Here is a 15,779-nt window from a genome sequence, read left to right as displayed (position 1 = left end):
TTCAGTGTCCTATTTAATGTGTGCTATCCCATGTGCCATATATGGCCATACTAGCCATGTGTAATGCACACACTCATGTTTCCTGCATGTCATGTGCCTGGTCATCCATGCTACATGTCGTGTGCTAACGTGTGCACCATAGGTAATGCATGCTTTATCTACCTAGGCTGTGGAATCTGAGGGCGATGTCTCGATATTCTTGGAAGCCTCTGATTCTGTGTGTCCTACCTGGCTTTAATGGCCCAGAGAGAACACAGGCAGCTGTCTAAACCAGGTTGCATATGGTGCCCTCAACTGTCCCAGCTGCTGCACGGCAGCTACTGACAGCTTTGTGTCAAGGCTGGTTTCCTAGACTTTGTGTCCCCGTGGAGCCACTGGGGATTGAACCCTGGGCCAGACACATGTTCAGCAAGCCCTCTGCCTCAGAGGCAGCCTCCTCTCCCCAGACTCATCGTCTTGATTCTGGTTTTGATTGCATAAGATGCTGTGCCAAGGGTGTGAGAGACACCTCTTTGCTCTTTTTGCAGCATTTAGGCCTGTGCAAATCTTTCCCAGAATACTAAATTTACCTCTAGAGCTCCATTCCCAAAGGAAAACCCAACAGACAAGAAAATAGGGACAGAGAGAGACCCTGGCAAAAACCCAAACCAAGAAAGCCTCTTGCATTCTCAAAATGCTCCACTCCAGAACTCTCGCTCTCAAAAATTCCTTCCGTGAAGGAGTAGCGGAGGCAACCTGCATTTATTATCTCCACTTGATGGTATGAAAGGTGACAATTTCTGTCAGCGCTCCAGGGTCAGAGTGGAGGGCAGCCCAGCTTTTGTCCCCTTCTTAGTCAACGGCTCCACAGGAGCCACTGACTGAAGTTCTCCCAGGGAGCCAAAGGGAACACACACACAATGCACATGCACACACAAAGCATGTGCACACACACACATGCATGCACACACATGTACACAGACACGTGCACACGCACATACATACACGTGTGTGCGCACACATGCACATGCACTCACACACGTGCACACACACAGGGACATGCAAATAAACACCCCATGCTTATATATGCACATAACACACACACGTACATCCATGTGCACATAAACACACATGTAATTGTCTATCCTGGGAACACCCCTGCCTCACTTTCCCAAACTCACTACCCCACACATACTTATTGCTTTCCAGTCCCACCTGGCTTCCCAGACCTACTCACTTCCCAGCCCATTTCTCTTTGGTCTGGCCCCCAGGTGCTGAAATAAAAAAAGCATGTGGGTTTTAAAGTTCAACATCTGGGGGTCACAGAATACAGCTGAGGGTGAAATAGGGACTTCCCTGGTCAAACATTAGCATGAACACATTGCCATGTTAGACTCGGGGATATATGTCCCTACCTTGGGCTGTCACAGCAAAGCACACAAACCAAGTAAAGACAGACAGCTGAGAAGGGGTGCTAAGCTTCAAAGTCAGCTGACTTCAGAGCCTTGTTCTTTGGAAGATCCTATGGGAGGGGCCACCCTGGCCTCTTCCAGCTTCCAGCAGATACAAGCAATCCATGGCTCTCTGGGTCAGCAGCTGCAGTTACTCACTGCCTTTGGGCAAGTGGTGTGTGCTCTCCTGTGTGTCTCTGGACACATGACACTCTCTCCTGTGTGTCTGGTGTGTTTCTGGCCCCTATATTGTGAGGATGCCAGTGATGGTTGGTTTTCTTTTCTTTAGCTCATTACACCTGCAGTGGCCCTACCTCCAAACAGGATCGCATCTTCAGACACTGGAAAGGTCATGGTTCTTTGCACTGTTCAATCCAGCACAGATGCAAAGACAGACAGACAGACAGACAGACAAACAGATAGGCAGGCAGGCCAGATATTTTCATGGAGGAACACATACAAATGTGTGGGCAGGAGAATGGGTATGTTCACACTGACTTTAACAAGTCAGTAAAGGAAATGTTTTGTAGTGTCATTTACATTTAAGTTCTCAAAGTAAGCAATCTGACCTTAGGGACAAGTGGAGGAGAGAAGGTCAAAGACCCTGGGTGAAAAGCAAGCGCTCTGGGGTGGACAGTAGCTCTTGCTCTCCCTGTGGAAAGGCCAGAAGTGTGCTCCTGCTTACTGTGCATGACAATTGTTTTTAAAGCCCCCCAGTGGACCAGGGCCACAGAGGATCTGGCACATGGAAAAGAGAGAATGTGGGCCTTGGCAGCAGGATGGATGAGGAGGGAGAAACACTCTATTTATGGCCTACAGACATAGCAGACAGGGCTCAGGGGGACTTCAAGGACGGACTTAAGAGGCACCCACCTCTATACCAGTACCACATGCGGTGCATGGATAGAGTTATATGAAGACATGTCAAGGAAGACCCACAGACTTCCTGCTTCTAATTCAGAGAAAAGGAAGTGCAGTGGAGGGGAGGGAGGCCAACAAAGAAAGAGGTAAGAGTGACAGCGAGGACCATAACTAGAGAGAAGCTGGGAGGTGTGGTGGGACAGGAGACAGACCGTTGAAGGTGCAGGGAATGAGACAAGGAAAAGGAAGGCTCAGTGGGAAGGGAGGAGAGCCATAGAGCGGAGGAGTGGAGACACGAGAAATAGAGACATGAGAGATAGTGGGTTAGAGAAGCAGAGAGATAGTCAAGTGCGGCGCATCGCCGCCCCGTCTGCGCTCTATGCGCTACAATTCAGTTCATGAGCTTCGGGCAAGGGGCTGGAGGTTGAAGAAACACACACAGAGACAGACAGACACACAGACCTCCAATCACTGGTACAAAGCTCCTCTTTAATAGCACCATGGAGGCTTAAATAACCAGCATCCTCTGATCCTCTAGGGAAGGCACAGCTTTTAGTAACTCCAATTAGAAGGTTCTAGCAGGGAAGAGCAGCTGAAGGCCCGGACTCTAATTGGTCCCAATAGTCAAGGACTTTGGCCAGCTTGAGCATGGCAAACATGGCGCTGGCAGGCCTTGCCCTTCTCTCCCATTCTCTCTGCCTTGCAAAAAAAAAAAAAAAATAGATTACATTCCTAAAGCTAGCCACCAAGGCCTATTTTTTTTTTAATTTGGCCACTTCCTCCTCTTGAGGCTGACTACCAAAGTACAACTATCAAAGTACTGAAGCCCAGTGATCAGAAGTCCCCTTTGGCTCACCTAGTTAACATGCCCAGTTAAATTAAACACCTCATTCTAACATGGTGTTTTCCTTTACCTTTATAAACTGACCTTTTCCTATGTGCCATGTCTGTCTCCTCTCTGTCCAGAGGCAGTCCTTTGTCCTTCCAGGATAAATACCTCTCCCCCCTCTCTTGTTCCTTTCTCCTTTTCCCTCATCCCTCATCTCCCAATTCTGGGAGAAAGAGAGAGAGAGAGAGAGAGAGAGAGAGAGAGAGAGAGAGAGAGAGAATGGAAAGAATGAAGAACAAATAGAGGCGGAGATAGGGAGAGAAAAGGGGATAAGGAAGGAAAGAGAGATGGAAAAGGGAGCTTTGAGACTAGCAGAGGGAGCTATCTTTAAATAACTTAGAAGTATCCTTCCCTTCCCATATGAGAAACAGTCTGAGAAACCCTGGTTGAATATGTTTAAAAAAGGAAACTAACTATATAAACAAATAATTAAGACCCAACAATATACTGCCTACAAGAAACTCACCTCAGCCCCAAACACATATACAGAGAAACGGAAAGTGAGAGGTGGAGAAAGATACCTTTGAACAAAACAAAACCCAGATGAGAAGGGAGCTGCACTTACCCCTGACCAAAAGATTTTAAGAAAAGAATCCAGTTTTATTTTCTGAAAATGTTATTGGTTCTAAAGTGGCAGAGAAAGGCTAACGTGATAATAATTGTGGATTTCAGCCCCCCAATTTTCATCAATGCCTGTCACAAAGTACTTGAGTGTCATTTACAGGTCCTGACATCCAGGACGCAGAACACATATTTCTGTCATCAGCACATGGAATGTGCTGTCGAACAGACAGTGGATACGGTCATGAAATAAATATATCTTAACAACTTTTATAAAATGAAATCATGCTCTGTGTATTTTTTTTCTGAGCACAGTGGAGCAAAGCAGAAGAGTGGATGACGAAAGAAACTTTAGAAGTCAGAGGAAAGCAGCGGAAAGGAATTTACACTCAGGAATCTTGAATAGAAAAGAGATCATAGACGAAATCAAAACGGAAACTCAAGAAATCGTCATCATGGTGGAAAGCAAACACGTCACACCAGAACTGCGAGGGTATAACAAAGGCTGAATGTGCACAGTAACCACCTGCCTTAAAAGGGGGGGGGGGTCAAGTGAATAGCTCAACAAGGAATTTCACAGGCCTGCAAAGCAAGAGCTGATCAAACCTGAGATTATTAGCAGAGGAGATAACAAAGAACAAGCATAAAGAAAAAAAAAAGACTAAAAAAAAATAAAAATCAGGGATAAAAGGAGGAGCTGGGTCTTTTGGTTTGTTTGTTTTTGCTTTAATGATACACAAGTTTGACCAGCCTTTATTTAACGTAAAATGAAAAAGGACTCAGATAGAGCAGCGACCAGAAAAAGGAAATATTTCAATCACTGTTGCAGCAGCACAAGGTTCTGACAGCGGCGATGGGCTTCAGGTGGGAAACCAGAAGTCCACAGATTGCTAAACACGTGTGACCTGCCTGTGCTGAGCTACTGGGAACACAGACATGCAAACAGACTCACAAAGGAAGAGAACTGAACCTGGGAGCGGTCTCTCGCAAAAACAAGCCCAGGTGCTGCATCTCTTTACTGCAGGATTGTAGCCCAATTTCTGATTGGTCTTAAAAATAAAAACCTGGAGTCAGATACCGGGGGGTGAAAGATCAGAGAAGCAGAGCAGCCAGCCACTAGTTCTTCTATGAAAGCATCAGACCAAATGGGGTCTCCATCTCCACAAATCCTCAGACGGAACGCAATGTGCATTGTTGCCTCCCACCTTACACTCCTCTCTCCACCCAGCCATATCCCTTCCTGTCTCCACCTCCCTAGTTCTGGGATTAAATGCATGCGACTCCCAAATACTGGGACTAAAGGTATAAGCCACCACTGCCTGGCTGTTTCTCTTTTAGACTGGATCAATCTTGTGTAGCCCAGGGTGGCCTTTAACTCGGGCTGCCTTTGCACCCCGAGTGCTGGAACTACAGGTGTGTGCCACCACTGCCCAGCCTCTATGACTAACTGGTGGCTTAGCTCTGCACTCTGATCTTCAGGCAAGCTTTATTTATTAGATCACAAGCAAACTGTCACCACACAGGATTGTATCAACCTACAAAGAAAAGCAATGGTGGCATTTCTCAGACAGTCCGAAGCAGTCAAAAGAAAGAAATGTATCTAATTTCGTTTTCCAAAAATACAATTACCCTGGTACCAAGCCAAACACTGATACACCAAAAGGTGAAGGTCAAATGATAAACAAATACAAATGAAGGTAAAGTTCTTAGCAACATGCCAACAAAATGAATCCAACTACACATGAGAAACACAATCAGCCTCATCATGGATTTATCTCAGCGACACAAATTTGGTTTAGAATTTGCAAACCAGGATGCATTGTAGAGTCCAATCCCAAGAGGAACCCAGAGCAAATTTTACAAACCAACAAGCAGCACACATTGTGTCAACAGAGTGGCAGATAGAAATCACAAGATCGTGTCAGGAGATGCAGAAAGAGCAGGGGTAAAATCCGAATGTCTTTGAGTAAAAAGCTCAGGCCTACAGCCAGCACTGTACCAGACAGAGAAAAGACAGATGCATCTCCTCTAAGATTTGGAATAGGTCAAGGCTGTTCATCTCTTTTTTCCCCCAAGGGTTTATTTATTTTATGTCTATGAGTGCTTGCCTCTGTGTATGTCTGCATCATGTTGGTGTGGTGCTGGTGGAGGACAGAAGATGTTGGGTCCCTGGGAACCAGAGTTATGGATGGTTGTGGGGAGCTGAACTCAGGTCCTGTGTAAGAAAAGCCAGCACTCCTAACCGCTAAGCCACCTCCCCAGAGTTATGGGTGGTTGTGGGGAGCTGAACTCAGGTCCTGTGTAAGAGAAGCCAGCACTCCTAACCGCTAAAGCTAAGCCACCGCCCCAGCCCTTTCCCTCACTTCTTATCTAATAGCTATTGTCTGCATGCTGAGTTTGAATGCTGGTCAGAGCAATTAAACAAGGAAAAGAAACAGGGCATGTACAAGTAGGAAAGGAGGAAGTTGATATGTCGCTGTTTACAATTTGGTTCTGTATCTAGAAAAACTTCTACCAACAGACTCCAGAACCGATAGCCTCAATAAAGTTGCAGCATTCAAACTCAGTGTTCAGACAGTAGCAGCATGCTGGGCATCAGTAACTTTCTTAGGAAAAATTCATAAAGGAAACCCTGTTCACAATAGCTACAGAAATAATAAAAATCTTAGGAATAAATTTCAATAAGGAAACAATAGAAGGCCACTCTAACGACAAAACAAAATGAAATGAAATGTGAAACCTGAGGCAAGAAGTTGAAGAAGACACACACACACACACACACGGAAGATTCAATACTATTACAATGTCCATAAGATCCAGTGCGATTTGTGGGTTCAATATAATCACCATGGAAACACCAACAGTGTTTTTCAAAGAACCAGAACAATCTTAAAATTCATAGGAAAACATAAAAGGTGCTGAATAGCCAGAGCAATGTTTAACAGAAGGGGTGAGCGGGAGACAGCACAACTCCTGATTTCAAGACACACTGCAGAGCCAAAGTGACCCCCACAACCCGCGACTCGCAGAGAAATGATCAAGCAGAATGCAGAGTCCAGAGCAAATCCACATGGACACAGCCAGGGGGAGCTCCTCAGGGGTGCCCAAAACATGTACTGGGGAAAGCATAGACAGCTTCATAAATGGTACTAGAAAAATTGGATGCCCATATGAGGAAGACTCATAATTGATCCCTAACCCTCACTGTGTAGAAGTCACCTCAAAGTGAGTCAAAGACAGAAACTTAAGATACAGAACTCTGAAAATATAGGCAAAGCCTTTAAAGCTTCAGTCCAGGCACTGGCGCTTTGGGTATGCCCCTCAAAATACCAGAAATAACAAAAAACAGACAAATGAAATTAAATCAAAAAGCTTCTGCATAGCAAAGGAAGCAATCGACAAAAAAGTCAGACGTAAAGAATGGGAGAAAATGTTTGAAAATGATTTATCTAACAAAAGACAAATACAGCTAACGAATGACTGGGCGAGACAATGCTCAGTATCTAGCAGTCTCCAGGGAAGGAAAAATCAAAATACAGCGAGGTATCCTGTTAGCCCAGTTAGAAAGATTGTTGTCAGTGAATCAAAGACCAAGAGCAATCTCAGGCACCGATGAAGATGCAGAGAAAAAGGAACCAGCGTCCGCTGCAGTTAGCATTGTAAATTAGTACAGCTATGGAGAACAACAGGGAGGTTCCTCAAAAAAACTAAAACCAAAATCAAGAAAAAATCAGGGGGCTGGAGAGATGGCTGGGGGGTCAAGAGCACCCTGCTCCCCAAATCACTGCGTTCCGTTCTTCACACTCACGTGGCTGCTCAGAGCCGTCTGTAATCCCAGTCCCAAGGGTTTTGTTCTGATGCCCTTTCTGGCCACCGTGGGTACACACACACATACACATGCATGCACACACACTAGTACACACAAAAATAAATACATAAAAATAAAAAGGGAACTACTTCATCATTCTATCCCTTACTATACAGCCAAGGGAAGTGATATCAGAATACCAAGGAGCTAGCTGTGTGCCATGTGCCAAGCATCAGGTGCTGTGTGCCCTGGCATTATGAGACGGGATGCGCTCAGGTGTCTATTGAAAGGTTGGCGATTGAAGAGCATGCATATGGAATAGGAAATCACTCAGCCAAAATCAGGACAAATCTCATCACCTTTGGTGAGGCAGAGAGTGAACATCATTAACTTGCACACTGAGTTTGGCTAGTCTAAGTAAAATTCTCTATACACAGAAATACACACATGTACAACTCCAGCACTCAAAGGGCTGAGCAGTGAAGTTGTGAGTTCAAAACCAGGAGTTACACAGTGAGTTCCAGTTTAGCTCCAGCAATTTAGGGGACTCCTGTCTCTGGAAACTAAGGGCCGAGGATGCTCTCACTGTGAGCTGCCCGTGGAACGCCATGGGCTTGATTCCCAGCCACTCGCCACTCCTCCTCCACCTCCCCCCTCTCTCACACACAAACCAATAATTGATACAAATAATTCTGCAGCTCTCTAACTTCCCCAATCATATGCTATGCCAGTGGTTCTCAACCTGCGGGTCACAACTCCGTTGGGGTTGTGTATCAGATATTTCCATTATGATCCATAACAGTAGCAAAGTTACAATTATGAAGTAGCAATGGGATTGGGGGCAGCACAACATGAGGAACTATGTTCAAGGATTTCAGGGATAGAGGGCTGAGAACCACAGTCCTGCACCATCTTATTTGGTCTCCTTTAAATTGCATGATGTTTTTACTAAAAGAAAATTTACTCATCTGCAACACAGAACATATATTTAAAATACATGAATACACAAGAACACACATTTCAAAGTTCTAAAAATGTTTGTATTTCTTACATTAATTTTTATGCAAAAAATTGTTACCATATCCAGAGAAAAAGAAACAAGTGTCTGTCATGGTTTGCTTTCTGTCACTGTGATAGACACCATGGCAAAAATCAACTTGGAGGAGGAGAGGGAAGCTGTTTGGCCTATAGGTTACTCTCCATCGTTGAGGGAAGCCAGGGCAGAGGTGTGAGGCAGGGGCTGGGGGCAAAACCCACAGAGGAGCACTGCTACAGGCTTGCTCCATGGTTCTCTGGTCGTCTGGTGCTTTTTATTCAGCCAAGGACCACTTGCCTAGGCAGCTACAGCTAAAGCGGACTGGATATTTCCATGTGCCTCCCAGACATGGCCACAGGTCAATCTAATGGAGGCATTTCCTCAGTTGAGGGCCCCTTTCCCAAGTGCGTAAAGTTGACAACTAAGACTCCTGGAGTCCCTTTTTGACTTTTAGGTGAATCCTGTGAGGTTGGAGGCCATTCCAGAGTCCTGATAAAGATAGTTACTCAAAGTTCAGTGGACCAGCATTGGGGAGCAGGCTAGGAACTCTCGGTTATACATCCTGCCCCGCCTTATGCGGTGGGCCCAGGAGTCTATCTTCACCGGTTCATTCAAGTGCAAGATGCTCAGTTCAGAGGCCACGCTCAGCTGTCACTCAGCACCACACACGAGTGGGTAAGATGTGCTTGGCATCGGACCCAGCTCGATCACTCCATCTCTCAACTCTGTGCTGCCAAGTGAGACATTCTCACCCATGTACATCTAGAAATGGAGCATGTTTACAACGAGACGGAGAGGCATCCTTGGGTGGCTCACAGGCCTGCATCTTTTGTCTTCATTAAGTCCAGAGGCCTCCCTTCCCACTCCTTGCACTATACTCCTGTCAGAAAGGTACCTCTGAGGTATAAGACAGCAGTAGTTTCACACATGGACTGTTCGCAAGTCTAAGGGAATGTCTAAGTAGGGATGGTTGCTTGTAGTGAGAGTTCTAAGGCCCTGCAAGCAAAGTAAACTGTCGGGTCGGGATGAAAGAAATCACAGATCAAAGTATCAGGCTGAGGAGGTGGGGAAGGAGGGTCAGCTTCAGCAGGCCTGGGATGTGGTGCCTAGGAGAGCTTGTGTTTGCCCTGTGTGCTCTGTTGACAGCCCTTCTGCCACACAGGTCTTTAACAGAGCATGACATCACCAAGTCAGCTATCTATCTCTCGCCCTGACTCAGGAGTCTTTTGTGGTGGTCTTGGTGAGTAGGACAAGTCAGAGGAAAGGCTGCGGTGCAGGGATGGGATGCTCCATGCCCCGGTTAGGCAGCCACTGTCTCTCCCTGAAAATGCGGTTCCGGAGTGGCCATCCTAGTGTGTGCCCGCCTCGGTACTCAAGGCTGGAGGCTGTAAGAAGTGAGAGAAGAGTCATGGGGACAGAGGTTCCTTAGGAGCCCCAGCTTCATGGGTCCCCAGTGCAGCTATGTGACACCCGAAGGAAGAGCCATTCATGTGACCCAGGCACAATACGATAGAAGGGCTCATGAGAGAACTGAGGATGTCTTCTGGGTTGTTCTTAGATTTTTGACTTAATGCACGGGCAAGTGTCAGCAGCACTTTCGATATGGGACGACTTACTGTGGAACTGCAGCTACAGTCCAGACCTCCTGCTCATCATTTTGTGTTCAGGACTCTAGTTTTCATACTGCAGAGGAGTGAAGGCTGTCTCAGAGGTCTGTGGGTGGTGATGATTGTGATGCTGGTGAGGAAGGGGATGAACATGGTGTTGCGGATGAGACTGAGAATGGTGATGGTAGATACGACAGTGATTATGATGATGGTACTGATGATGATGGAAGTGATGGTGATTATGAAAATAATGGCAATGATGATAACGAAGATGATTATCATGATAAAGATTATGGTGATGATTGTGATGGTGTTGATAATGATGGAGACGATGGTGATTGCGATAATGATGGTAATGGTGGTACTACTAGTGATGGTGGTGGTGGTGGTTGTGGTAATGGTAGCAATGGTGATGATGATGGTGGTAGTGGTGATGGTGATGGTGGCGGTGGTGGTGTTGGTGATGGTGGTGAAGGTGGTGGTAATGGTGATGATGGTGATAGTGGTGGTGATAATGGTAGTGATGGTGGTGGTTGTGGTAATGGTAGCAATGGTGATAATAATGGTGGTGATGGTGGTGGTGTTGGTGATGGTGGTGAAGGTGGTGGTAATGGTGATGATGGTGATCATGGTGGTGATAATGACAGTGGTGATGGTTATATGATACTGACAATAGCGATAGTGGTGGTGGTGATGATAACAGTGACATGAATGGCGGGTATGGTGACAGTGATTTTGATGATGTGAAGACTGTGATAGTGGTACTCACCATGTGCCAAGCTCTCTCTAAAGGACCACATTATTTGGTCCTCAAAGCAGCTCTATGACATAGGTCCCACTGCCATTCTGCTTTGTAGGTGGGGATCATGAGATGACACAGTTCTCTTAGTGCTGCACAGTGGCTGTGTGACTTCAGGGTACTCACTGTTTATGTCTCTAAGGACTGTTTCTATGGAGGCCTGTGCTGTATAAGATGTCTGCAGAGGAACTGAGCACTCCACTTCTGCTAGTTTGAAGCTTGAAACCTTCACTCAGTCCATTTCATCAAATGACCAACAGCGAGAGGCGGAAAGGCAGGAAAGCAGCCACACGCATGCTGGTGCACATGGTGGGGAGCACAAGCGGCTCACTTTGGGTGAAGTTCAAGGCACATGGAGCAGAGGTCGGATACAGTGGGGCTTGAGGTGTGGACTGAGACCTGAAACATGGAACTGGGCTTTGGCGTAAACCGTGTGGAGTCACAGTGTGTGCAGAGAAGGGCAAGGTGAGGTTCACCTGCAGGTGGTGGTGGCTGCCACCGTGGGAGGAGCATGTGGAGAGAGCAGGGAGTGTCTGTGGGTGCCCAGGGCGCTGTGATCTGGGAGGGTAAAGGAGGAGGTGCTGCTGTGTGCCATCTGGATGAGGCAGTGTCTCAGCAAGGCTTCCACAGGAGGACAGAGAGGAGGACTGAGCCGAGCCAGGGCCTGTGCAGTGAACACGGGGGCGAGTTTGGAGAGCACAGCGAAGTGGCTTCTTTTCTCCCTCTACTCCCGAGTTACTCCATGAAAGACCCTGGCATGCGAGGGGAGATACCCAGAGACACTGTTTGACTTGCCCTGTGCAAAGACTGGCACTTCCCCAGTTTACCCTTAAACAGCCCACTGGAACTTAGGAAGAAAACACGCTCCCTCATGGAACCCATGGCACACCCCCTGATCATAGTGAGGACATTCTGTGTCCTATACGGTGGCTTCATGGTGAGGAAACTAGAACACCAGAGTGGACAGGTAGACCTTGTGGAGACAGAGGTTGCAACCACAGAAGCACCCTGACCTGACGGCAGAGGGTGTCAGTTTGAATGGGATCTGATGGACACCTTTCTTCCAGAGCCCAGAAGCCTCCCTGGCACAGAGCGATGAGAATGTGTGCTTAGAGCCAGACTGGTTGGCTCCACTCGACTCATTGACTTCTGATTTCAATGCGTTGCTGTCGCTGGCCTGGGCTGTGCGGTCAGGACACTGGATAAGTGGAACTCAAAGGAGACCGAGGAGAGGGCCTTCTTTGGTCTCATCTCTCAGTCTTCCCTGTGAGGGGAGGCAGCAAGGGCACACCCGACACCACATCTGACCACAAAAGCCCTCTCAGGACCAAGCCAACAGGACTGTTAGCAGTTGTACAGGGTGTGTTTCAAATAAACGGCTTCCTCGACTTCCTCAGTGTAGCACACAATGCCTGTCTGCACTCTATGCACTACCATACAGTTCATGAGCTTCGGGCAAGGGGCTGGAGATTGAAACACACAAAGACACACAGAGACAGAGAGACAGAGACATGGACCTCTAGTCACTGGTAAGAAGCCCTTTTATTCAAAGCACCATAGAGGCTTATATACCCAAAAGTCAAGTGGGCCAACAGGTGAAAACCTTATCCTCTGATCCTCAAGGCCAAGGCAACACAAGCTCATGAAGCAGAGCTGGTAAACAACTTTGACACAGCTTTTAGTAACTCAGACCAGAAGGAAAGTAAAGATCTCTACCAGGGAAGAGCAGCTGGAGGCCAGGACTCCAAATGGTCCCAACACTCAGAAAAGCCCTCAAGTGGGTGACGAGCCTCACCTCCCAGCCGCGAGCTCTGTGTGACATGTGGACCCGCTTGGCACCAGACAGACACCAGCGCATTTCCTAACCAAAGAAACCGTTCAGCTTCCTGTAAACTTAAAGTCATATTGGAAGTTAATATTGAATGTGAGGTGAGTTTGGGCAAATTAATTTTTAACCCCAACCTCATGAAATAAGTCTGGAGCGGAACTTTGCCCCTTTTGAGGAAATAAAGACATTGAACCATGAAATATTACTTTTCATTACTAATATTTCTAGAAAAGTAATAATCTCAGCTTAACATACACTGAAGTTTTTGAATGCTTTTTGTTACAAGGCCTAGGCCAATGAATGCTAGTCTAGAAGGTTTAAAAAATGACACGTGACAGAGGGCCTGTCTCTGTGCTATCAAATAAGATTGTTTGTGAGCACACACAAACACACACATATGCAGTATATGCACACATGTATACACACAGATAAACACATGCGGCATATACACACACACACGTGCGATTGCACACCTACACACACTCATATGTATATGCACACCAATCAGTCTTCCAGAAGGATGAACCGAAAGGAAAGGGACTTCCTGTTTTCATTGCCCGAGTTCTTTGCTACTGGCGTAATTTATTCATTTTAAAATTCTGAAAATGTAATAGTCATAGTCGTGTGTGTGTGTGTGTGTGTGGCAAATGCACACATGTGTGTATAGCTGGGCCTACCTGTACATACAAGTGCAGGTTTCAGAGGAGGAGAGGGGCTGAGTTTCCCAGTCACGTTGCTTTTGAGACAGGATCTCTCACTGACCTGGAGCTTGCGATTTGTCGTAGATCAGCTGGCCAGCCAGCTCCTGGCATCTGCCTGCGTCACTCCATGGCCCTGATGGAGTCAGAAGCACACTGGCTGTGCCCGGTTTAAACACAGCCTCTGGGGATTATTCGGGTCCTTGTGCTGCCACAGTGAGGGCTTTTCCCTGCAGCCCTCCTTGTGTAGCTCCAGCCACAACCTTTGTTCCCTTGGGGAAATCTCCTTTGGTTATTTGACTTTATTTACTAAAAATTACCATCTTCTCTGTGTTCCCACTCAAGTCCTGAGTAAGCTTTTATTTTACTAATTGGAACATCTTTATAAAAGATTCTTCTCCCTCCATTATCCACCTCAAATACAATTTTCTCTATGGAAACCTCTGTACATTTCTCCTTGTATTTTCTGTGACTTTGGCTACGGCTTGAGTATCTTAGTCTTTGGCTGGGGGTTGGTGATGGCAGCAGCCCCTCCAGGATCTGGGGCTCTCAGGGGAGTCTGTTCCTAGCAGGACATTTCCATTCTGGAAGAATGGGTGATGAGTGTGAGAATGTGGCTCTCTATTTTAGTGTAAAGGATTTCAAAGCCTTGGGTCTTCTCAACCGAAACCTGCATGTTGTTACCCTGCAATCAGCCGTGATTAGGAAGGACTCTAGGATGCTGCATCTCTCTCTCTCTCCCCCGTGTGTGTGTGTGTGTGTGTGTGTGTGTGTGTCTGACTGTCTGTCTCTGTCTCTCTTTCCTCTCTCCCATTTTCTGCCCACACTGTTATCTTCCTCTCCACCTCTGAGAGGGTGATACCTGTGGAGACCGCTGATGAGGGAGATGAAGGGCTTTGCATCTTTCTGCTCCTGGATGAGGTCACAAAATATGGCATCCTCTAGGCTTAGCATGATGTCAGGAGGTTAACCTTTTAATTTAATTTTTAAAAGGATTTATTTTATTTTATGTGTGTGAGTATGTATACATACCTATTGCCTATGGAGGCTAAAAGAGTCTGGAATGGAACCTGGTTGGTTTTAAGCTGCCACGTGCTGGGAACTCAGCCCAGTACTCTGTGAAAGCTGTGTGAGCTTCAGCTCTGACTTCACCACCGCTTCATAGCACCACACAGACAATAGCTGGCAATGTTTCCACGACAGAGAAACGACAAATGTTTATAGTGTGTCGATCCCTACAATTTTATCATTACACAATGCACATGTGTATCAAAACATCACAGTTCCCCATAAATATGTACAATTATGTGTCAATCAAAAATAAACAAGGAAGAGATAAACCTAGTAAGACTGGAGTGCTGATTCAGGCTATCTCACAGGGTGCTTACTCATCGTCCGTGATTAGCTCCAAGGGCGTGAGGTGTCAAAAATGGTTGGATTATAAAAAAGAAGAGAGAACAAAGCGAGAGGGGGACTCCTTTGATTTTTTTTGACTTTTTAAAGAGATAAACTGGGTCAAAAAGAAATATAACTTGAATCTGTATTGCAAGCTAATCCAGTTTTTAAGTCTTTGGAGATACTTCACATCTTCATTGCTATAAAAGTTTAGTGTGCTGAAAATAGCCCCGAATACAGTGCAATTTCATTAGAAGGTAATGTGTAAGGCCACGCCTCACTTCTCGGAAGGAGAAGCCTGCGGAGGGGAGGAGCACAAATGCATTGCTTTAGAGTCCCCCTTCCAAACGTGTCTACTGTGTGACATTTAAAACAGCAACGATCAACCTACAGCAGCTACAATCGTGCAGAAAGCCATGAGTCAAGCGTGTTGACACGGGAGCCTTTCTGTAGCCCGTGGCTAACCTTGAAGTTTCAGCATGCATCTGTTCCCTTGAATACACAAGTCCTTCTTCAGTGGCTGGACGTGTGATTTCTCTTCTGCATCGACACTCCATTTCACATGCAAACTCTTACCAACGTGGGCTGTCTGCTCTGAACCCTGTCATTTGGGCAGACACGAACTTTAGAGTCTCGAGGACTCTGTTTCTATCGTCTAGAGGCAACTCCCGTGTGGTGTGCCTTAGTGTCTTCACTTGTGGGATGTGTGGTGGTGACATTTATAATATGTCCCTCCAATAAGCTCAGGAAAATGTGTTCCCACCACTGCCATCTTGGAGTAGAGATTACCGTGTTCCTGTAGCCATGGCAACTAATTAAACAGAGCAGCGGTGAGGTAACGAGGTCCACAGTACTGGCAACAGTAGT

This window comes from Myodes glareolus, chromosome 10 (assembly GCF_982192425.1).
Source record: "Myodes glareolus chromosome 10, mMyoGla1.1, whole genome shotgun sequence".
NCBI lineage: Eukaryota > Metazoa > Chordata > Mammalia > Rodentia > Cricetidae > Myodes > Myodes glareolus.
The sequence above is the reverse complement of the archived record's forward strand: the minus strand, read 5'-3'. Positions refer to the sequence as shown.